This window comes from Gorilla gorilla, chromosome 3 (genome assembly GCF_029281585.2).
Source record: "Gorilla gorilla gorilla isolate KB3781 chromosome 3, NHGRI_mGorGor1-v2.1_pri, whole genome shotgun sequence".
Lineage (NCBI taxonomy): Eukaryota > Metazoa > Chordata > Mammalia > Primates > Hominidae > Gorilla > Gorilla gorilla.
In genome coordinates this window covers 91,286,399-91,312,629 of record NC_073227.2, presented here as the reverse complement: position 1 = coordinate 91,312,629, position 26,231 = coordinate 91,286,399, and positions in this window count along the sequence as shown.

Sequence of the window (26,231 nt, the reverse complement as noted above, 5' to 3'; positions counted from 1 at the left end):
TTTGGTTGAAGTGACTTCCAGGGGATTTAAAGGATTGGTGCATTTTCCGCCCTTCGTTTTTGTCTTTTTCCTCTTTTGGGAGCCAGACTTTAAAGACTAGGACACTCAAAAGCAACTACATATATGGGGGAAATTAGAAAATCACCATGAATGCCCAGGAAAAGATGTAGGCTCTGAAAAGATCTTCAGTTCATACCTAAGGCAGATTCTCAGCACAGAGACAGCCTACAGCAATCAAAAAACAAAAACAGCAAACCCTGAGGAAGAGGAGAATCTGATTTTCAGAGACATCACATTATTAGAGTCAAATATCCAGATTTCAACAAAAAATCACAAGATATGTAAAGGAATAGGAAAATATAGCCCATTTAAAGAAAAAATATATATAAACCAACAGGAAATGTCCCTGAGAAAGACCTAATGGCAGATCAACTAGATAAAGGCTTAAAATATCTGTCTTAAATATGCTTAAAGAACTAAAGGAAGACATGGAGAAATTCAAGAAAACAATACCTGAACAGATTGAAATATCAATAAAGAGATAGAAAACCTGAAAGGAAACCAAAAAGAAATTCTGAAGTTGAAAAGCAAAATAACTGAAATTAAAAATTTCAGACTTTCCAGGATTCCAGAATGAGAAGAGAGAGAGAGAAAGGGGTTGGAAGAACAGTTGAAGAAACAATGGCTAAAAATTCCCCAAATTTGATGGAAATATATGAATATAAACATCCAAGAAGCTCAACAAACTCCAACTAAGTTAAACTCAGAGACCCATCCTGAGACACATTATAACTAAACTGTTAAAAAACAAAGGCAAAGAGAATCTTGAAAGCAACGAGAGAGCAGCAACTCATCACATACAAGAAATCTTCAATACAATTATCAGCATATTTCTCATCAGAAACTTTGGAGGCCAGAAGCAGAGGGCTAATATATTTTATTTAAAGTGCTAAAAGAAACAAATGGTCAACAAGAATCCTGTATGCAGCAAAATTATCTTTCAAAAGTGAGGGAGAAACTAAGGCATTCTCAGATAAACAAAAATGGAGGCACTAGAATTGCCCTGCAAGAATGGTCAAGGGAGTCCTCTAGGTTGAAATGAAAGAACATTAGACAGTAGTTGGAAGCCACATGCACAAATAAGATTATAATAAAAATAAACACATGGGAAATGATAAAAGCTATTACTACGATAATTTTGGTTACATTTTGTTTTCTACATAATTTAGGAGATTAATTCATTTTTAAAAGAAATTATTAGTTTGTGTTTTGGGACACACACTGTAAAAAGTTGTAATTTTGTGACATCAACTAAAAAGAGTGGAGAGTGAGCTACAAAGGAGGAGTTTTGGGTGTTATTGAAGTTAATATGGTATAAATTTAAATTAGAGTGTTATAGCTTCAAGATGTTAAATGTAACACCCATGGTAACCACAAAGGAAATAGCTATATAGTATATGCAAAAGGAAATGAGAAGGAGCTTAGACAACAGAGTGAGACCCTGTCTTCACAAAAATTAAAAATTAGACATGGTGGTGTTTGCCTGTAGTCCCAGCTACTCAGGCGGCTGAGGCAGGAGGATTGCTTAAGCACAGGAGTTTGAGGCTGCAATGAGCTATGATCATACCACTGTACTCCAGTCTGAGCATTAAGGTGAGACTCTGTTTATAAGAAAAAAAAACAAGAAAGAAAATAAAGAAATGAGAAGGGATTAAAATGTTTAACTGTAAAAATCAACTAAACAGCCGGGTGCAGTGTCTTTTGTCTATAATCCCAGCACTTTGAGAGGCCGAGGCAGCGGATCATTTGAGGTCGGGAGTTTGAGACCAGCTGAGGCAGGAGAATCCCTTGAACCTGGGAGGCAGAGGTTGCAATGAGCCGAGATGGCACCACTGCACTCCAGCCTGGGTGACAGAGCTAGACTCCATCTCAAAAAAAAACCAAAAACAAAAAATCAACTAAACACAGAAGAAGACAGTAATACCAGAAATGAAGGACAAAAAAGACATAAGACATATAGAAAACAAGCAGCAAAATGGCATAAGTCCCTTCCTATTTATAATTCCTTAAAATATAAATGGATTAAATTCTCCAAAGACAGAGATTGGCAGAATGAATAAAAACACACGATCTAACTATATGCTATCTATATGCCATCTACAAGATAGATAACATATCTCACTTTAGATCCAAGGACACTAACAGATTGAAAGTTAAAGGATGAAAAAAATATTCCATGCAAGCAATAACCAATAGAGCATGGTGGCAATAATAATACAGACAAATAGACTTTAAATCAAAGGATTTCAGTTTTGCAAGATGAAAAGAGTTCTGGAGGTAAGTGGTAGTAATTATTACACAACAGTATGAATATAATTAATATAATTGAACTCTTAAAAACTATTAAGATGTGAAGAATGTCATTTGTTTGAATGTCAATGTAGTTTGATAGGTACAGCATTGAATCTGTAAATTGCTTTGGGTAGTATGATCATTTTTATGATTTTAAGATTCTTATTAATGAGCATGGAATTTTTTTTGTTTTTTTGAGACGGAGTCTTGCACTGTTGCCCAGGCTGGAGTGCAGTGGCGCAATCTCAGCTCACTGCAAGCTCCACTTCTTGCGTTCACGCCATTCTCCTGCCTCAGCCTCCCGGGTAGCTGGGACTACAGGCGCCCACCACCATGCCTGGCTAATTTTTTGTACTTTTAGTAGAGATGAGGTTTCACCGTGTTAGCCAGGATGCTCTCGATCTCCTGACCTCGTGATCCACCCGCCTCAGCCTCCCAAAGTGCTGGGATTACAGGCGTGAGCCACCGCGCCCAGCCGAGCATGGAATGTTTTTCCGTTTGATTGTGTCTTCTCTGATTTCTTTGAGCAGCGTTTTGTAATTCTCATTGCAGAAATCTTTCACCTCCCTGGTTAGTTATATTCCTAGGTATTTTATTCTTTTTGTGGCAATTGTGAATGGGACTGTCTTCCTCATTTGGCTCTCAGCTTAGCTGCTGGAGTATAGGAATGCTGGTGATTTTTGCACATTGATTTTGTATCATAAAATTTTGCTGAAGTTGTTTATCAACTGAAGGAGCTTTTGTGGGGTTTTCTAGATACAGTATTATGCCATCTGCAAACAGGGACAGTTTGACTTCCTCTCTTTCTATTTGGATATCTTTTCTTTCTTTCTCTTGTCTGACTGCTCTGGGCAGAACTTACAATACTATGTTGAATAGATGTTGTGGGAAAGGGCATCCTTGTCTTGTGTCAGTTTTTGAGGGGGGTGCTTCCAGCTTTTGCCCATCCAGTATGATGTTGACTGTGGTTTGTCATATACGGCTCTTATCATTTTTAGGTAGTTTCCTTTAATACCTAGTTTATTGAGAATGAAGGAATGTTGAATTTTATTGAAAGCCTTTTCTGCATCTATTGAGATAATCATGTATGGTTTTTTTGTCTTTAATTCTGTTTATGTAATGAATCACATTTATTGATTTGTGTATGTTGACCCAATCTTGCATCCTGGGTATGAAGTCTATTTGATCGTGACGGATTAGCTTTTTGATGTGCTGCTGGATTTGATTTGCAAGTATTTCATTGAGGATTTTGCATCTATATTCATCAAGGATATTGGTCTGAAGTTTTCTTTTTTTGTTGCATCTATGACAGATTTTGGTATCAGGATAATGCTGGCCTCATAGAATGAGTTGGGCAGGAGTCCATCCTCCTCAATTTTTTGGAATAGTTTCAGTAGGAATGATACCAGCCCTTCTTTGTATACCTGGTAGAATTCAGCTGTGAATCTCTCTGGTCCTGGGCTACTTTTGGTTGGTAGCCTACTTATTACTGATTCAATTTTGGAGCTCATTATTGGTCTCTTCAGGGAATCAGTTTCTTCCTGGTTCAGTCTTGGGAGGATATATGTAGCCAGGAATTTATCCATGTCTTCTAGGTTTTCTAGTTTGTGTGCATAGAGATGTTTATAGTAGCTTCTGATGGTTACTTTTATTTCTGTGGGTCAGTGGTAAAATGCCCTTTGTCACAACCTTTGTCATTTCTAATTGTGTTTATTTGGATCGTCTCTCTTTTCTTCTTTATTTATCTAGCTAATAGCCTATCAATCTTATTAATTTTTTTACAAAACCAACTCCTGGATTCATTGATCTTTTGAATGGTTTTTTGTGTCTCAATTTCCTTCAGTTCAGCTCTGATTTGGGTTATTTCTTGTCTTCTGCTAGCATTGGGGTTGGTTTCCTCTTACTTCTCTAATTCTTTCAGTTGTGATGTTAGGTTGTTAATTTGAGATGTTTCTAACTTTGAGATATGGATATTTAGTGCTATGAATTTCCCGCTTAACACTGCCTTAGCTGTGTTCCAGAGATTCTGGTATCTTTGTTCTCATTAGTTTCAAAGAACGTCTTTATTTCTGCCTCAATTTTGTTATTTACCCAAAAGTCATTCAGCATGTTGTTTAGTTTCCATGAAATTGCATGGTTTTCAGAATGTTTTTAGTCTTGACTTCTATTTTTATCACACTATGGTCCAAAAGTATGTTTGGTGTGATTTCAGTTCTTTTGCATTTGCTGAGGATTGTTTTATGTCCAATCATGTGTTTGATTTTAGAGTATGTGACAATGAGAAGAATGTATATTCCTTTGTTTAGGGGTGGAAAGTTCTGTAGAGATCTATCAGATCCATTTGGTCCAATGTTGAGTTCAGATCCTGAATATTTTTGTTAATGTTCTGCCTCAATGGTCTATCTAATACTGTCAGTAGAGTATTGAAGTCTCCCACTATTATTGTGTGGGAGTCTAAGTTTCTTTGTAGGTCTCTAAGAACTTGCTTTATAAATCTGAGTGCTCCTGTGTTGGGTGCATATATGTTTAGGGTAGTAAGGTTTTCTTGTTGAATTGAACCCTTTACCATTATGTAATGCCCTTGTTTCTCTTTTTTGATCTTTGTTTAAAGTCTGTTTTGTCTGAAATTAGGACTGCAACCCCTGCTTTTTTCTGATTTTGATTTGCTTGGTAGATTTTCCTCCATCCCTTTATTTTGAACCTATAGGTGTCATTACATGTGGAATGGGCCTCTTGAAGACAACCCACCATTGGGTCTTGCTTTTTATCTAGCTTGCCACTATGCACAATTTAAGTGGGACATTTAATGCATTCATATTCGAGGTTAGTGTTGGTGTGTGTGATTTGATTCCATCATTGTATTGTTAGCTGGTTATTATGCCAGTTTCTTTTTGTGGAAAAAACTATTTTAAAATTCACATGAAACCAAAAAAGAATCTGAACAGCCAAGGCAATCCTAAGCAAAAAGAACAAAGCTGGAGGCATCATGCTACCTGACTTCAAACTACACTACAAGTCTACAGTAACCAAAACAGCATGGTACTGACACAAAAACAGACATGTAGACTGATGGAACAGAATAGACAGCCTAGAAATAAGACCACACACCTATGATCATTTGATCTTCAACAAATCTGACAAAAGCAAGCAATGGGGAAAGGACTACCTGTTTAATAAAATGGTGCTGGGATAACTGGCTAGCCATATGCAGAAGATTGAAACTGGACCCTTTCCTTATACCATACACAAAAATGAACTCAGGATGAATTAAAAACTTAAATGTAAAACACAAAACTATAAAAAACCCTGGACGACAACCTAGGTAATACCATTCTGGACATAGGAACAGGCAAATACTTCATGACAAAGATGCAAAAAGCCATCACAACAAAAGCACAAATTGACAAATGGGATCTAATTAAACTTACGAGCTTCTGCACAGCAAAAGAAACTATAAACTATCAACAGAGTAAACAAACAACCTACAGAGTGGGAGAAAATATTCGCAAACTATGCATCTGACAAAGGTCTAATATCCAGCATCTGCAAGAAACAAACAAATTTACAAGAAAAACTTCAATCCCATGAAAAAGTGGGCAAAGGACATGAACAGAGACCTCAAAAGAAGACATGCATGTTGCCAACAATCCTATGAAAAACAGCTCTATGTCACTGATTGTTAGAAAAATGCAAACCAAAACCACAATGAAATACCACCTTACACCAATCAGAATGGTTATTATTAAAAAGTCAAAAAAATAACAGATGCTGATGAAATTGCAGAGAAAAGGGAACACTTATACACTGTTAGTGGGAGTGTAAATTAGTTCAACCATTGTGGAAAGCAGTGTGGTGATTCCTTAAAAAGCTAAAAACAGAACTACCATTCAACCCAGCAATCTCATCACTGGGTATATACCCAGAGGAATATAAATTATTCTACCGTAAAGACACACACATGCAAATGTTTATTGCAGCACTCTTCACAATAGCAAAGACATGGAATCAACCTAAATGCACATCAGTGACAGATGGGTAAAGAAAATGTGGTATATATATGCCATGGAATACTATGCAGCAACAGAAAAGAATGAGATCATGTCTTTTGTGGGAACATGGGTGGATCTGGAGGCCATTATCATTGGCAAACTAACACAGGAACAAAAACACCAAATACCACATGTCCTCACTTATAAGTGGGAGCTAAATCAGGAGCACTCATGAACACAAAGAGGGAAACAACAGACACTGGGGCCTACTTAAGGGTGGATGATGGGAGGAGGGAGAGGAACACAAAAAGTAACTATTGGGTACTAGGCCTCGTACCTGGGTGATGAAATAATCTGTACAATAAACCCCCATGACATGAGTTGGCCTATATAGCAAACCTGTAAATGTACCCCTAAACCTAAAACAAACAAACAAAAAGGTTAAGATGGCAAATTTTATGTTATATGTATTTTGTCACAATAAAAATGTGAACAAAAATGTAAGTTTATAGTTATACAATCCACTAATTCATAAAATAACTCAGCTTTTTTGGAGGTGATGATTATGTTCGCAGAGACAGTAAGATGATTTCCATTGCAATTTATTAAAACAAGGTAGACAAAAGATCCAGTGACAACGCCTTGTCCCTAAATCCAGTGGACTCATTTCAGTCCTTATCTTGAGTGACTTCTCAGCCACACTTAACATTATTCATTGTTCCTTCTTTCTAGATGAACAAAATATCAAACTTAGAAAAAGAAGACTTCTAAATATAAATTCCACAGTGTCCTGTCAGCCATATTGGAACTTGCAGCAAAAAGAAAATTCAGTAATTCGGATCCCATTTTTATTTAAAAATGTGATGTTTTGTTCATCATGGATTTTTTTCACTAACAATTTTTTTAAATATTGCATTAAAATAATATTTATCTCAATTACTGAGTTTTTTGGCACCTTTTTAAATTTTGTGCCCGAGGCAAGCCCCAGTCCTGAAAAATTCTCTCCTTTCACTTCTGCGATTCACCAGTTTCCTAGCTTTCTCCGTCTTTTTCTGAACTGTCCTTCTCATCTTCTTTGCAGTGCTTCTCTGCCTGTCAACTAAATGTCAGTGTTTTTCAGTGTTCTGTTTTGGGTCTTCTCTCCTTTCTCTATACATACCGTCTGGGTTATCCTAGCTACTACTGTATTCTATTGATTCCCAAATTGCTTCCTCCCCCCTTTACCCTCCAGCCACCCTATGCAGAGAATTTAACCCTAAACTAACCTTATTTTCTACCTTTGTGAGTCAGTCAATCCTTGTTCCTATGATGCATTTCCAGAGGCATACTTCCCACCTCCCAGTGAAGTACTTCCTCCTGCCAAAATTTAAACTGTCCCACCAAAACCCTCTCCCGGCCTTCCTCATGCCTGCCTATATCCTAGAGTGCAGGAAGGGAGAAAAGGAGACAAAAATCCTCCAGGCCTTCCATTTTACCCTTCTCTCCACTTTACCCTCCAATTGCTCAAATATGTAAAAATCTCTCTCACTTTCATACATGCTGTCTTCTCTATCTGGAATCTTTATTTTATAAGCAAACTTCTACTCATCCTTCAGGTCTCAGACTACATATCCCTTCCAGAGAGACTTTCTCTGACCTTCAGATTATCTTAGGTTCCCCTCCTATGTATACCTACAGAACTCTGCAATTTCTCTTTTATAGCCCTCATTATACATTATTATAACTAGTTTCATATTCATTTTCCATACTAGGCCATAAGCTCTATGACAGTAGGAGCCATGCCCTTCTTGTTCACTATTATATATCCAGCCCTAACATAGTACCTAGACCTTATCAGTCACTGAAGAAGTATTAATAATTGTAGGAGGGAGGGAGGGAAGTCAGCAAAAATCAAATACCATCTAAACAGAACCTATGCAGGCAATGCGCAGTTGAGCAAATCAGCAAAACGCAACAGATGCAAAGATCACAAAGCCCACCCATTGTCAGGAAGCAGCTAATTAGAAAGTCCTACATTTTCTTAATCCTGGAGCAAACTCTTTTGCTAAATAACCAGAACTCCCCACCCTGGTGCTGTCCGTATAACAGGGAGAGCACAGTCCATTTGTTGTCTTGGCTGTCCTGGGGCCTCTGAACATCTTGGCAGACCCTGCAGGGCCATCTGTCCTTTAGCCTCCCTCCTGAAACTCATCTCTGCTCTTATGTGATCAAATGCTCTCCCCATTGATCTTTTCCAGGATATAGGGTTTTACTTACAGTTTTCTAGATACTGCATTTCACCAACGAGTGGTAGAGAATGGCTTCACGTAGAAGTAGGGAAAGAGATTCAAGTTTTCCAAATCCCAAATGCTTACCATGAAAAGTTTAGAATCCTTTTTCAACATAGTGCTCTCTGAAAAGATTATGCTGATTAAACAGTATGCTCCTGTTGTATAGTGTTTAAAACTAACACATATGGTTTTACTGATCATCAGTTTTACTGATCAACAATTTGAAAGAAGTCTAATTCCATAAGTTAAAAAAGTGCACCTAATTAATTAATGCCTAACTTTTAGCCTGTTCATTGAAAACTGATGGGTATATATATAACAAAAATCAACAGACTCCCCCTGGAAAATATAGAGCTTGGCTCTGAAGCTTCACTGAAGACTGCAGGAGAAGAGAGAGACCTTTCTTGTCCAGGAAAAATGAGGACTCGTGAACCACACACATACTTTAACACAAAACGTCCAGCTTCTGGTAATCCCCCAAAAGTGTGAAATGGTATATTTTTTAAAAAACAAGGAATAGAGAACTTTATTAGCCATACTGCATGTGGCTAATATTTCCTGTTAACATATTGGGATTTGTCAAAGAAAATCCTAGAGCTTCCCCTAACTCATATCCTTATATCTACCAGCTGAGACTCACAAAGCTAATAAACCTCACCAGCAAATTAGCATTACCTATAAATTACTGCAGCCTTAAATATTACAACATGGTAGAGCTGAATGTAAATCTCCTTGAAAGTATTTTTCCTGTATCACAATAAGCAGGAGGCCTATTTATAATGTAACGCCAAAAATAGACACACACTGCTTAGTATTTGGAGAAGGATCTGTACATGCCACTCTACTCTGGAGAAGCTCTTACAAGTACTTTTCCAATACATTTTCCCTGGAATCTCTCTCTCTGATCATCAATATGTGAGCCATAGGTGCTTTGAACCAGGCAGGACAAGACATCCTGATGAAACAAAACTTGATATGTCAAAGGATAAAACTCCCTTGAAGATGACCACTACATTTTACGACTGTATGCCACTCGTGGCTTACAATGCCATATCCTCATATTTTCTTCTAATCAGAAATTCATAAGGGAAATCTGTGCACCAAAATGTTTAATAAGAGACACATTTTAGATTTTTTTCCCACAGAGGACAGGGTTACCAGCCCCTAGCACTTTTTTTTTTAACAGTCTGGCTGATAATCTGGTGCCAACACCAACTGCTGGTTAAATAATCTAATCAGCCAGGGTGAGGCTTTTTGTTCTCCTGCTTTTGTGACTTCATTTTTCGAGCACTTAAAGTTGCCAACAATCCCAAATGGTGTCTCATTACTTCTCTCCAGTTTGTTTCTATTTGAAGATAAAAACTATTTTATTTGGAGCAAATTATAATAGGATGCAAGATGACCCACCATTGTAAGACCAACAAATAGGTAGGTCCCTATAATGGTTTGAAAAGAAAAACTTTAATATCAAGACACAAAGGGGGAAAATGCATCTCCACACTCATTTTTCACCTATTTTACCAACAACAACAATAGCAATCATTTATTGAGTACCCACCAGTATCACAAGAAGAACTCTGGGAGTTTAAATTGCTGAAGCTAAACTTAGGCAGTTTATCAATTCAGAACAAGTCAGGATATTCACTTACAGAACAAAAAGGTTTTTCTATCCCTAACTACTTATGATTTAAATCTTTTTTTTTTTAAGTAAAGACAGAAAGGAGGTAAAAATAGGCCAATGCAGTGGCTCATGCCTGTAATCCCAGCACTTTGAGAAGCCGAGGCAGGCAGATCACTTGAGGTCAGGAGTTCAAGACCAGCCTGGCCAACATGGTGAAACCCTGTCTCTACTGAAAATACAAAAATTAGCTGGGAGTGGTGGTGCATGCCTGTAGTCCCAGCTACTCGGGAGGCTGAGGCAGGAGAATTGCTTGAACCTGGGAGGTGGAGATTGCAGCGAGCCAAGATGACGCCAGTGCACTCCAGCCTGGTGATAGAGCAAGACTCTGTCTCAAGAAAAAGGAAAAAAAGAAAAGAAAAAACAAAAGAGGTCAAAATACAAGACTGGTTTTTGCCATATATGACTTTATTTTATTTTATTTTTATTTTTGAGACAAAGTCTCACTCTGTTACCCAGGCTGGAGTGCAGTGGCGTGATCTCGGTTCACTGCAACCTCCGCCTCCTGAGTTCAAGTGATTCTCCTGCCTCAGCCTCCTGAGTAGCTGGGACTACAGGCGCACGCCACCACGCCCAGCTAATTTTTGTATTTTTAGTAGAGATGGGGTTTCACCATGTTGGCCAGGGTGGTCGTGATCTCTTGACCTTGTGATCTGCCAGCCTCAGCCTCCCCAAGCGCTGAGATTACAGGCGTGAGCCACTGTACCCGGCCCATATATGACTTTCTTACTTACAATAGGTCAAGCATCGGTGCTCAGGTTTATAGCCAGAAGAAGTTACAACACAATTGTGGGTATCTGTAAAAAGAAAAATAACAATTACTTGATGTATCTCAAATAATACAAAAACTCTTAGTGATAGTATGATACCTCAAATTACCTAAACCCATGTAAGAATCTCTTCTTCTTGCCCTCCTTTCAGGTTCTATTCTCAGCATTCTGTTTTTAGGTTTTTGCTCTGTTATTTCTGATGTAACATGATGTGCAAATTCCCAGTAATCCCCAAAATACTTAAAATCAAATATTTCTTCCTAGAAAATGTATAGGAAACTGTCTCGACAAATATCTCCCTATGAACTTCTATAAATTTATCTACTAATTCTTACTAGGGTTTGAAATATGTAAATATCAATATTCATTTTTAAAATATCTGTCAATATGAAAAAGTTTGTATAAGAAAATGTAGGAAAAATAGAATCCTAGTGAAATATAGAGAGAAATCTATTGAAATTCATCAACCATAAGAATTTTAATTCTCTAAGTTAAGAGAAGCTTCTACTTAAAATGAGCTTTAGAATAGAAATTGCGGTCCAGTGATCCTTACTGAACAGTTTGCCAGTTCCTGTTTACATGTTTACATTATCTTGCATCCCTTAATAAAAGTCATCTTTATATTGCCTTACTGAGTTACATACTTACTGAGTAGTAACTGTGAGTAGTAACTCTATGTGTTACTAGTCTGGTAACACAGAGTCTGGTACTTGATACCACAAAGGATAAAACTCCCTTGAAGATGGCCACTACATTTTATTACTGCATGCCACTCTTGGCTTACATAGAATGTTACTACTCCATAAGGCAATATAGTTCCAACACAGTTCTCAAAGATTTAATATGCAGGAAAAAATTCAGTAAAAAAGAACAAACGCAGTTTTTAAAAATGTTTTGTTGTTATTACAGATACTGTTATATTTGGGAGAGAGACGTCTTTGCAGAATACATGCAGTTTTGCAAAATGAGTACAAATCTAGTCTTAGGAGCCAGATCCTAATAGGGACATGTAGTATTTCCCAAAGATGGTATCTCTTTATTTTCTGTCCCTGTGAAAGAAGTTAAATTTTCAGAATGTCCATAGAAATACTGATTGTGAGTAGACTATGACCCATTGCTGGCTACCCGAGAATTTTGGACTTAACCAATACCACCTCCTCAGTTCATCCACAGGATTAATCTAAAAATATTTCCTGTCCAGGCTGGGCGCAGTGGCTCACCCCTGTAATCCCAGCACTTTGGGAGGCTGAGACAAGCAGATCATGAGGTCAGGAGATCAAGACCATCCTGGCTAACACAGTGAAACCTCGTCTCTACTAAAAATACAAAAAAATTAGCCGAGCGTGGTGGCAGGCGCCTGTAGTCCCAGCTACTCGGGAGATTGAGGCAGGATAATGGCGTGAACCCGGAAGGCAGAGCTTGCAGTGAGCCAAGATCATGCCACTGCACTCCAGCCTGGGCAACAAAGCAAGACTCCGGCTCAAAAAAAAAAAAATTTTCAAGGCCAGGCACGGTGGCTCATGCCTGTAAACCCAATGCTTTGAAAGGCCAAGGTGGGTGGATCACCTGAGGCCAGGAGTTCAAGACCAGCCTGGCCAACATGGTGAAACCTCATCTCTACTAAAAATACAAAAATTAGCTGAGTATGGTGGTGCGCAACTGTAATCTCAGCTACTCGGGAGGCTGAGGCAGGAGAATCACTTGAACTCAGGAGGCAGAGGTTACAGGCAGCTGAGATTGTACCACTGCACTCCAGACTGGGCCACAGGGGAAGACTTTCAAAAAAAAGAAAAGAAATACAAACAAACAAAAATGTCCTCAACATGAAAGACCTTCTGTGTGAATTCTCCTTGTATTCAGTACCCCTATTTGGCCCAGGTTTCTTCTGCATCCCTGGCTACAATCATCACAGTTACTGTTTTGTCTTAGTAGAGCCATTTGAAACAGCCTTTCTCTGAACAACACTGACTAATTGTTTCAGAATAATTTAGGAAGAAAAAGTCACTCTGAAGAGGTTCCCATTCTACCTTTAGCATTTTTCCCATCAAAGAACAACCCTTGTTTCTTTCAATCGCATCCGTGTATTTTGGCTGCATGCCTACAAAGAGCAGTAATATAAAACAGTTTTTCTAAGAATGAAGATGGAGTCACTAAAATCTTGCAGGCCACAAAGTCTCCCCTTCCCAAACTGATAGCCTCTCACTACCTTTATCTTAACACATACATTTTTATTTCTTAATAAAAACTGTTACCCAGCATGAACGATGCAGAAGACGGGTGATTTCTGCATTTCCAACTGAGGTACCAGGTTCATCTCACTGGGGAGTGTCGGAAAGTGGGTGCAGGACAGTGGGTGCAGTGCACCAAGCATGAGCCGAAGCAGGGTGAGGCATTGAATCACCCAGGAAGCACAAGGGGTCAGGGAACTCCCTTTCCTAGTCAAAGAAAGGGGTGACAGATGACACCTGGAAAATTAGGTCACTCCCACCCTAATACTGCACTTTTCCAATGGTCTTAGCAAACGGCACACCAGGAGATTATATCCCACACGTGGCCCAGAGGGTCCTACGCCCACGGAGGCTCGCTCATTGCTAGCACAGCAGTCTGAGATCAAACTGCAAGGTGGCAGCGAGGCTGGGGGAGTGGTGCCCGCCATTGCTAAGGCTTGAATAGGTAAACAAACTGGCAAGGAAGCTCGAACTGGGTGGAGCCCACCACAGCTCCAGGAGGCCTGCCTGCCTCTGTAGACTCCACCTCTGGGGGCAGGGCATTGCCAAACAAAAGGCAACAGAATCCTCTGCAGACTTAAATGTCCTTTTCTGACAGCTTTGAAGAGAGTAGTGGTTCTCCCAGCACACAGCTGGAGATCTGAGAACAGACAAACTGCCTCCTCAAGTGGGTTCCTGATTCCTGAGTAGCGTAGTTGGGAGCACCCCCCAGTAGGGGCAGACTGACACCTCACATGGCCGGGTACTCCTCTGAGACAAAATTTCCAGGCGAACGATCAGGCAGCAACATTTGCTCTTCACCAATATCCGCTGTTCTGCAGCCTCCGCTGCTGATACCTAGGCAAACAGGGTCTGGATTGGACCTCCAGCAAACTCCAAAAGACCTGCAGCTGAGGGTCCTGACTGTTAGAAGGAAAACTAACAAACAGAAAGGACATCCACGCCAAAACCCCATCTGTACATCACCATCATCAAAGACCAAAGGTAGATAAAACCACAAAGATGGGGAAAAAACAGAGCAGAAAAACTGGAAACTCTAAAAATGAGAGTGCCTCTCCTCCTCCAAAGGAACGCAGCTCCTCACCAGCAATGGAACAAAGCTGGACAGAGAAAGACTTTGACGAGTTGAGAGAAGAAGGCTTCAGACAATCAAACTACTCCAAGCTAAAGGAGGAAGTTCGAACCCATGGCAAAGAAGTTAAAAACCTTGAAAAAAATTAGACAAATGGCCAACTAGAATAACCAATGCAGAGAAGTCCTTAAAGGACCTGATGGAGCTGAAAACCATGGCACAAAACTACGTGATGAATGCACAACCCTCAGTAGCCAATTCGATCACCTGGAAGAAAGGTTATCAGTGATGCAAGATCAAATGAATGAAGTGAAGTGAGAAGTTTAGAGAAAAAAGAATAAAAGGAAATGAAGAAAGCCTCCAAGAAATATGGGACTATGTGAAAAGGCCAAATCTACGTCTGACTGGTGTACCTGAAAGTGACAGACAGAATGGAACCAAGTTGGAAAACATTCTGCAGGATATTATCTATGAGAACTTCCCCAATCTAGCAAGGCAGGCCAACATTCAAATTCAGGAAATACAAAGAACGCCACAAAGATACTCCTCAAGAAGAGCAACTCCAAGACATGTAATTGTCAGATTCACCAAAGTTGAAATGAAGGAAAAAATGTTAAGGGCAGCCAGAGAGAAAGGTCGGGTTACCCACAAAGGAAAGCCCATCAAACTAACAGCTGATCTCTTGGCAGAAACTCCACAAGCCAGAATACAGTGGGGGCCAATATTCAACATTCTTAAAGAAAAGAATTTTCAACCCAGAATTTCATATCCAGCCAAACTAATCTTCATAAGTGAAGGAGAAATAAAATCCTTTACAGACAAGCAAATACTGAGAGATTTTGTAACCACCAGGTCTGCCCTAAAAGAGCTCCTGAAGGAAGCACTAAACATGGAAAGGAACAACTGGTACCAGCCACTGCAAAAACATGCCAAATTGTAAAGACCATTAAGGCTAGGAAGAAACTGCATGAACTAACGAGCAAAATAACCAGCTAACATCATAATGACAGGATCAAATTCACACATAACAATATTAACTTTAAATGTAAATGGGCTAAATTCTCCAATTAAAAGACACAGACTGGCAAGTTGGATAAAGAGTCAAGACCCATCAGTGTGCTATATTCAGGAAACCCATCTCAGGTGCAGAGACACACATAGGCTCAAAATAAAGGGATGGATGAAGATCTACCAAGCAAATGGAAAACAAAAAAAGGCAGGTATTGCAATCCTAGTCTCTGATAAAACAGACTTTAAACCAACAAAGATCAAAAGAGACAAAGAAGGTCATTACATAATGGTAAAGGGATCAATTCAACAAGAAGAACTAACTATCCTAAATATATATGCACCCAATACAGGAGCACCCAGATTCATAAAGCAAGTCCTTAGAGACCTACAAAGAGACTTAGACTCCCACACAATAATAATGGGAGACTTTAACACCCCACTGTCAACATTAGACAGATGAATGAGACAGAAAGTTAACAAGGATATCCAGGAATTGAACTCAGCTCTGCACCAAGCAGACCTAATAGACATCTACAGAACTCTCCACCCCAAATCAACAGAATATACATTCTTCTCAGCACCACACCACACTTATTCCAAAATTGACCACATAGTTGGAAGTAAAGCACTCCTCAGCAAATGTAAAACAGTAGAAATTATAACAAACAACAGTCTCTCGGACCACAGTGCAATCAAACTAGAACTCAGGATTAAGAAACTCACTCAAAACCGCTCAACTACATGGAAACTGAACAACCTGCTCCCGAATGACTACTGGGTACATAACGAAATGAAGGCAGAAATAAAGATGTTCTTTGAAACCAATGAGAAAAAAGACACAACATACCAGAATCTCTGGGACACATTCAAAGCAGTGTGTAGGGGGAAATTTATAGCACTAAATGCCCACAAGAGAAAGCAGGAAAGATCTAAAATTGACACCCTAACATCACAAATAAAAGAACTAGAGAAGCAAGAGCAAACACATTCAAAACCCAGCAGAAGGCAAGAAATAACTAAGATCAGAGCAGAACTGAAGGAAATAGAGACACAAAAAACCCTTCAAAAAATCAATGAATCCAGTGGCTGGTTTTTTGAAAAGATCAACAAAATTGATAGACCGCTAGCAAGACTAATAAAGAAAAAACAGATAAGACTCAAATAGATGCAATAAAAAATGATAAAGGGGATATCACCACTGATCCCACAGAAATACAAACTACCATCAGCGAATACTGTAAACACCTCTACACAAATAAACTAGAAAATCTAGAAGAAATGGATAAATTCCTGGACACATACACCCTCCCAAGACTAAACCAGGAAGAAATTGAATCTCTGAATAGAACAATAACAGGCTCTGAAATTGAGGCAATAATTAATAGCTTACCAACCAAAAAAAGTCCAGGACCAGATGGATTCGCAGCCGAATTCTACCAGAGGTACAAGGAGGAGCTGGTACCATTCCTTCTGAAACTATTCCAATCAATAGAAAAAGAGGGAATCCTCCCTAACTCATTTTGTGAGGCCAGCATCATCCTGATACCAAAGCCTGGCAGAGACACAACAAAAAAAGAGAATTTTAGACCAATATCCCTGATGAACATCGATGCAAAAGTCCTCAATAAAATACTGGCAAACCGAATCCAGCAGCCCATCAAGAAGCTTATCCACCATGATCAAGTGGGCTTTATCCCTGGGATGCAAGGCTGGTTCAACATATGCAAATCAATAAACATAATCCAGCATATAAACAGAACCAAAGACAAAAACCATACGATTATCTCAATAGATGCAGAAAAGGCCTTTGACAAAATTCAACAACACTTCATGCTAAAAACTCTCAATAAATTAGGTATTGATGGGACATATCTCAAAATAATAAGAGCTATCTATGATAAACCCACAGCCAATATCACACTGAATGGGCAAAAACTGGAAACATTCCCTTTGAAAACTGGCACAAGACACGGATGCCCTCTCTCACCACTCCTATTCAACATAGTGTTGGAAGTTCTGGCCAGGGCAATCAGGCAGGAGAAAGAAATAAAGGGTATTCCATTAGGAAAAGAGGAAGTCAAATTGTCCCTGTTTGCAGATGACATGATTGTATATCTAGAAAACCCCATTGTCTCAGCCCAAAATCTCCTTAAGCTGATAAGCAACTTCAGCAAAGTCTCAGGATACAAAATCAATATGCAAAAATCACAAGCATTCTTATACACCAATAACAGACAGAGAGCCAAATCATGAGTGAACTCCCATTCACAATTGCTTCAAAGAGAATAAAATACCTAGGAATCCAACTTACAAGGGACATGAAGGACCTCTTCAAGGAGAACTACAAACCACTGCTCAATGAAATAAAAGAGGACACAAACAAATGGAAGAACATTCCATGCTCATGGGTAGGAAGAATCAATATCGTGAAAATGGCCATACTGCCCAAGGTCATTTATAGATTCAATGCCATCCCCATCAAGCTACGAATGACTTTCTTCACAGAATTGGAAAAAACTACTTTAAAGTTCATATGGAACCAAAAAAGAGCTCACATTGCCAAGTCAATCCTAAGCCAAAAGAACAAAGCTGGAGGCATCACGCTACCTGACTTTGAACTATACTACAAGGCTACAGTAACCAAAACAGCATGGTATTGGTACCAAAACAGAGATATAGACCAATGGAACAGAACAGAGCCCTCAGAAATAATGCCGCATATCTACAACTATCTGATCTTTGACAAACCTGAGAAAAACAAGCAATGGGGAAAGGATTCCCTGTTTAATAAATGGTGCTGGAAAAACTGGCTAGCCATATGTAGAAAGCTGAAACTAGATCCCTTCCTTACACCTTATAAAAAATTAATTCAAGTTGGATTAAAGACTTAAATGTTAGACCTAAAACCATAAAAACCCTAGAAGAAAACCTAGGCAATACCATTCAGGACATAGGCATGGGCAAGGACTTCATGACTAAAACACCAAAAGCAATGGCAACAAAAGCCAACATTGACAAATGGGATCTAATTAAACTAAAGAGCTTCTGCACAGCAAAAGAAACTACCATCAGAGTGAACAGGCAACCTACAGAATGGGAGAAAATTTTTGCAATCTACTCATCTGACAAAGGGCTAATATCCAGAATCTACAATGAACTCAAACAAATTTACAAGAAAAAAACAAACAAACCCATCAAAAAGTAGGCAAAGGATATGAACAGACACTTTTCAAAAGAAGACATTTATGCAGCCAAAAGACACATGAAAAAATGCTCATCATCACTGGCCAACAGAGAAATGCAAATCAAAACCACAATGAGATACCATCTCACACCAGTTAGAATGGCAATCATTAAAAAGTCAGGAAACAACAGGTGCTGGAGAGGATGTGGAGAAATGGGAACACTTTTACACTGTTGGTGGGACTGTAAACTAGTTCAACCACTGTGGAAGTTAGTGTGGCGATTCCTCAGGGATTTACAGCAAGCAATGCCATTTGACCTAGCAATCCCATTACTGGGTATATGCCGAAAGGATTATAAATCATGCTGCTAGAAAGACACATGCACAGGTATGTTTATTGCGGCACTATTCACAATAGCAAAGACTTGGAACCAAGCCAAATGTCCAACAATGATAGACTGGATTAAGAAAATGTGGCACATATACACCATGGAATACTATGCAGCCATAAAAAATGATGAGTTCATGTCCTTTGTAGGGACATGGATGAAGCTGGAAACCATCATTCTCAGCAAACTATCGCAAGGACAAAAAACCAAACACCGCATGTTCTTACTCATAGGTGGGAATTGAACAATGAGAACACATGGACACAGGAAGGGGAGTATCACACACCAGGGCCTGTTGTGCAGTGGGGGCAGTGGGGGAGGGATAGCATTAGGAGATATACCTAACGTTAAGTGACGAGTTAATGGGTGCAGCACACCAACATGGCACATGTATACATATGTAACTAACCTGCACATTGTGCACATGTACCCTAAAACTTAAAGTATAATAAAAAATAAAATACAATTTAAAAAACTGTCATTTGGGGTGGGTTTAAATGGGGGTTGAATAGGTTCGTGGAGGTTGCTGATAAGTTGAAACATACATATGAAAAGACCATTTAAAACTGTGTTTAATGTAGTGAAATAATTCAAGTTATTATTATAGACTATACTTCAAGGCGATCTTTACATCCAATTATTAAAAATGCTCTTAGAAGATGTTAAGATATTGAACAATTCCCTTGAATTAATATCGAATCCTCAACACATCAAAAAGTCCATCTTGCCTTTGAAGCAGGAGTGAGATGGTCTTCCATATAAGCTCATGGTTATAAGAGCTTTGTAGCTAGTCCCTCCTCATCCCTTTTTGAACACACATAAATGCACACACACAGAGACAGAGAGAGAGAGAGAGAGACAGCTCCAGCCAAGAGGCAGAAGTAGATCTTACATAGATCCCACTACCAAAATAGAAGTGTCTGCATTCAGCTAAGCGAATAACCATAACAAAGATGAGCAGAATGCTTACCATGTGCCAGGCAATGCACTACAAGTTCTATATGAATTATTTCATTTAACCCTCAAAACAACTCCATAAACTATCCATTAGGACTTTGAGACTGGGGGGAGCGGGGGGCGGGGATTAAAATGTTTAGAGAAAAATTCAAGCAACTAGAATGGAGTGAAGCTGGAATTCAAGCATGGATTGTCTTACCCCAGAGCCCCATGCTCTTGCTGTCCCAGGCACAGCATCTCCACCAACCTCATATCAACCCTCAGAGCATCTTCAGGTCATCATTTCAGGGCTCATAACTTTGGAGTCTGTTCTTGTCCTTTAGCTGCCCTGTCTGTCACCTCAGGTATCAGTTTATTTCATTCAACATTGGAGACAAATAAGGTAAGACAGCTTCTGTTTTACCTTAATAATCAGAATCAGGAAGGAGTAATGAAATTTTTCAGAGGTAATAAGGCAAGAGTTGGAAGAGTATGAAAAAAGGGAATTTAAAGTAGCTATTTGCCCCATCAATTGAGAAATGAGTAGAGTCTCAAATATAATCTCTACAGTAGTTTAAATGAATGAATTAATCTAATGTATGAACATGGAAAAAAATCTAAAAAACTTAAGTTTAAATGAAAAAAACAAGTTGGAAAATGTGATGCACTGAATGCTATCATACACTTAAATTTTAAACCCATAAAATAATATTAAATAATTATTTGGGCATACGCACTTATATAAAATGTATTAAAACATTTATGGGGGCTGAGCATGGTGGCTCACGCCTGCAATCCCAGCACTTTGGGAGACCGAGGCAGGTGGATCACCTGAGGTCAAGAGTTGAAGACCAACCTGGCCAACATGGTGAAGCCCCGTCTCTACTAAAATACAAAAATTATCTGGGCATGGTGGCATGCGCCTGTAATCCCAGCTACTCAGGAGGCTGAGGCACAAGAACTCCTTAAGCCTGGGAGGCGGATGTTACAGTGAGCCGCGATCCTGCGACTGCACTCCAGTCTGGGTGACAGAGCTAGACTCTGTCTCCAACAAAAAAAAAAAAAAAAAAAATTATGGGAAGAAAAAATCCTTACTTCAGGAATGAATGATTATTTCTAGAGGACCTAGGGAGTTATGGGCTAGGGAGAAGTAAATAGATGACTCAGGGAGTTACATACACATACTGTCACTGTATCTGTAATGTATTGATTTCAAAAAATCTGAAGCAAAATGGGAAAATGTTAACATTTACTAAATGTAAGTGGTGGCTACATGGTATTGGTATATTAATCTCTATTGTTTCCCCAATGTTTGAAATAGTTTCTCTCAACATAATTTTCTGATTGTTTTATCTCGATAAATAGATACTCTTCTCCTGAGGAAAGAGAAGACCATTGGAAAGACACTGATGGAAGAGTTCCCTGCGCCAACCAATGATAAACATCAAGAACATGCAGCAATTTGGTGGCTGTTCTAGCAGGCAGGCAAGGGAGGGGGAAGATGTCAAAGTAACGGTTAAGTTGAGAGTAGGAAGACAAGGAAGATGGTGAGAGGATAGAGTGCTCTATAGTGGTGGGGGGGACAGTTATTTGCAAATAACGTGTTTGAAACTTGAACTATATAACTGGCTGCAAATGCAGAGTGCTTCGGCTAGGTTGGAGCTGAGACTCAGATACATCCAAGTTAAGCAGAATAAGAGAACTCATCCCCTTCATCCCTATAGTACAGAATCTATTGGAATAAACTGAATTGCTAGATACTACAGACGCTCCTGGGAGAATAATTAAATCTTGACCCAAAATAGGTTTAACATATATACAACTAATTAATTGGAGGAAGCAAAATAAGTAAGATATAAAGAGAGACAACAGAAAATTTACCAAAGGGAGAAAGGTATTTGGATAGTACATTTAGCAAAAGAACCTAAGGGTTGAAAGGCAGTGAATTTAGCAGCTAATAGCACAGACACTGGGGACCCAGGCATTCCAGCCATATGTTTGAGCCCTGTGTGTATGAATTAACAGCTGTCTCACAACTCAAAACTTTGGGGCACAAGCCTTCCCACCACTCCCAAAAGCAAAGAAACAAACATTCTATTTTTATTTTCAAAAACAGAATTGGCCAAGATATTAGCAGGAATCCCAAATGAGAAGGAGCCGGTGGTAGCAAAGTCCTAGATTCCCGGGTTCAAAGACAGATGCAACATCAGAGTTCCAACTAGATCAGTTCCAAATGGTAGTTCTGGCTGCAGCAAGACCAGTGCAGCTCAATTCAGAATAAAGCACTCTGGGATCTAACTCATTGTGCTTTAGGGCTAACCAACCCTGTTCTAGAACCCTTTGTTTTCACTGTAACATAGAGCAAGGAAACATCCTTTTTCTCACTTTGCAAAAGCATCACTGGCTGAGGTACCTGAGATAAGAGCTACTCCAAAGCAGCCATGGTGGGGGTGTGGAGTACCAGCACCAGCGCAGCTGCAGTGAGACCAGTGTGACAGCATCACAGTTTTCATTGGGATCTGCAGCTGGACTGCATTAGCAACAGCAGAGTTCCAGTTTTGGCATCTGTGGCAACCGAGTTTGGGAATCTCAGTGGTGAACTCTAGCCCAGGCTCTGCATGAATAAATGAAAAACAATTTGTGGGGGAATTTCCACAAATATACAGAGGAGAGGAACTTCCACAAAGAACCATAATGGGTAGCTAAGATGCAGAGCCATTAAGATGTGAATGCTTTTGTACTCTCAGGGTGGGAAAGGCAGAGATGTTCAAGTCACAGTAACTTGCTGCTGTGAAAAAATGGCATGTTTATGAAACACTTTGTGCTTCAGAGGAAAAATATATAATAAAATAAAACACAAGTTTCAATTAGATTTTTCTTCCGGATGGTTTTGCCTCCCTCTAAGATACAGAATCCAAGAGGAGTTTTAGTAAAGGAAGGAAGCAGGGGGATAGGTGGAGGAAGAAACTGCAGCTGATTAAATATTTCCACTTATGTATTTTGTGATAAGAATATCTTCATTTACCAACAATGATAAACAGGAATACCTGAGCCTGTTTTAAATGGAACTCCATGTAATAGCTAGAATTTTAGTCTGCAGAATGAAATTATAAAAGATGAGGTTACAGCATACCTAAAGCAGGGAGTAGTGGGCTTACAAACCCAGGTGAAATGAGGAGGAGCTGGGCAGTAACAGTCACCAGAGTTAGCCTCAAGTCTAAAAGTGCTCACAACTCACCCCAGAACACTAACGAGCCCATTAGCACAAGCAATCCTCAGTTTACAAAGTATTTGAATATATGAAGAAAGACAAAAATAATCAAAGTGAGAAAGGCAGGGATGGGGAAAACACCTGAGACCATTCTGATGTGATGCTGAGAATTGTCCAGCAACATTTATGGCCACTTGGAAGGGAAAACACTCATCCTTTTACATGTGCCCTATGTTGAGAAGAATTTTAGCCAATTGATTTATTGAAAGTGCAGGCACTCTTACTTACCCAGCACTTTGCCCATATCAGGAATCATGCCTTCTTCCCTGAGAGATCTGCCTCTGGCTTAAGGGGTCCCATCAGTTGACATCTAGGAGAACAGCAAAGAGAGAGTGCACGCTGACCCCAGTAGACCCAGTCCTGACTCCAGGAGAGGGCATATGGGACACTCGTGGGCAGTCTCTACCTTCCGGAGTCTTGCACAGGTATAAACACATAGCGTCGCAGTGACAGATCACATGGGGACCAGGAGAGATGCTCGCATGCTGCACTCCTGCTGTCAAGGTAACAACTGCCTTCGATTCCTGGCAACAGGATCCTTTCAGACCTGCTGTCAGAGAAACTAAGGGATTAGCCAGACTTCTTCCACTGGAGAGGTCACCACCCTCCAGAGGCTGATCAATATATTAATGCCTCCAGAGAAGGGTGTTGCTGGCAGCACACAGGCAGGAGAACTGCTTGCCAGCATTTCTCTGTTGTGGGGGACACAGCCCCAACAGTCCTTATACTTCACACCTTCTTACTGCTTTCAGCATACACTTAAACCGCACTCACAGGGGCGTCTGTCTCCAGACAGTGACATATGATGACTTGCTGGCAGCCTGGCCTCTATCAGCAAATCATAGCATTTTCTTTACATCTTTTTTTTTTTTTTTGAGACAGAGTTTCATTCTATCACCTAGCCTAGAATGCAGTGGCACAGCCACCGCTCACTGCAGCCTTGACCTCCCAGGCTCAAGTGATCCTCCCACCACAGCCTCCCGAGTAGCTGGGACTACAGGTGTGTGCCACTACGCCCAGCTAATTTTTTGTATTTTTAGAGAGATAGGGTCTTGCTATGTTGCCCAGGCTGTTGTCAAACTTCTGAGCTTAAGTAATCCTCCTGCCTCAGCCTCCCAAAGTGCTGGGATTATAGACATTAGCTACCACACCAGGCCCACAGCACTTCTTTTTGGTGAAATTTGAATCCTGTCATCATAGTACTTGAAGGTTTGATGATACTTGGAGATCATTCTGACTAGGATTTTGAATGAAACAACAGATCTAAAATTCAAAGCACAAAAGGATGTGTTCCTTCTACAGCTACAGATGCCTTCACACTGCTGCATATGTGTCCCATGTTTCACCTGCCTCGGGCAGGTAATAGGCTTGCGATAGGAATGCCTGGCCATTACCAGACCCCAAACACCCTCTCTCCTTCCTAGGAGGTGTCTCATGGGTAATGATGATCACAGCCTGGCCAGAGAAGCACCCAGAGGCATGTCACAATTTCACCAAAGCAGGGAATAACTATTCATGACCTCAATGTTAAACTGTTATACAAGGCTGGGTGCGGTGGTTCACGCCTGTAATCCCAGCAATTTGGGAGGCTGAGGTGGGCAGATCACTTGAGGTCAGGAGTTTGAGACTAGTCTGACCAACATAGTGAAACCCCATCTCTACTAAAAATACAAAAATTAACCAGGCATGGTGATGCATGCCTGTAATCCTGGCTACTTGGGAGGCTGAGGCAGGAGAATCGCTTGAATCAGGGAGGAAGAGGTTGCAGTGAGCAGAGATCATGCCATTGCACTCCAACCTGGGCAACAGAGTGAGACTCTGTCTCAAAAAAAAACAAACAAACAATAAAAAATACCTGTTATACAAATCCCAAAGCAGCAATGCTTTATTCTCCTAATGTGCCAGAGATTTTCATGAAAATATCTCCTTAACGTTTTACGACCGAGCCCTTCCTAGCACTCAGATGGGGTTCTACGGGAGCTAGAACGAGTATGAGCTGAGCGAAGAAGGCCTCAGTGTGCCCCCAGATTGAAGCACAAACATCTTAAAATTTGATACTCAATGTGTTTATATTTTCTTTTGTTGCACTAATCAATTTTTTTAAAATCATTTCAACTCTTACTTAGTCTGTGCAAGATATTTTACTTAAGCCTTTCCAAGATTCTAATGCCCCATGCTCCTCCCAAACTCCAGCCTGATTGAATTGATAATTCTCTTCTCAGAACAAACTCTACCACTTCCCCCACACCTTGCATAGACTTCTAAGCAACTCATTACACTTACTAATTGATGTACATGTGTCTTCCTAAAAAGGCTATGTACTACTTAAGAGTGGGGCTCTGTTATTCAGCTTTGGATTCTTACATGGAAAAAAAAATCTGTCATCTAGTGGGCATTTGGCTAATGTCTGGCAAATAAATAATGAATGAATGAATGAATGAATGAATGAATGAATGAATGAATGCTAATTGTACATTCAAAGATGGTTTGATGCATTTTGAGGGCCTACAATGTGTTGGTTAACCTCCAGAATCCCTTTATGAGACCATAGTACTCCTGCACCCAATTCTTTTCTCCTGCTATCTTTTTTACACAGAATATATTTTTTAATAGTTTCTAGAATCCTATCTTATCAAGATTTTTTGCAAGTAATGGGACGAAAAGAAGACCTATCCTATCTGTACATATATTTTCCTGAGACTCACACTTGATTAAATAAATACGTTTTCATTGATTTTTCTAAAAAATGTATATTTAGCCATTAGGTATATTTGCTAGATAGACATTCTTTTGCCTGTTAATGTATGGGAAAATGCTTAAAAGTGTATTTTTGTTGGAAGGAACTAGGGGAGTGCAGTAGGAGGAGAAATAGAAATAGGGTGATCCATAGCAAATCTTGCTTTCAAATTCATAGGCATCATTAAGCAGAATAGGAAACAAAACCGTCTGCCTCAATGCTCATTATTTCTTATTTACTTTTTTCATCATAGATAGCCTGTAGCCAAACTTTCTCAGCCAAAATATTGATTGTCTCTAACACATGGAAAATATAAAAACAAACACAGGCAAAATGGGTATAGC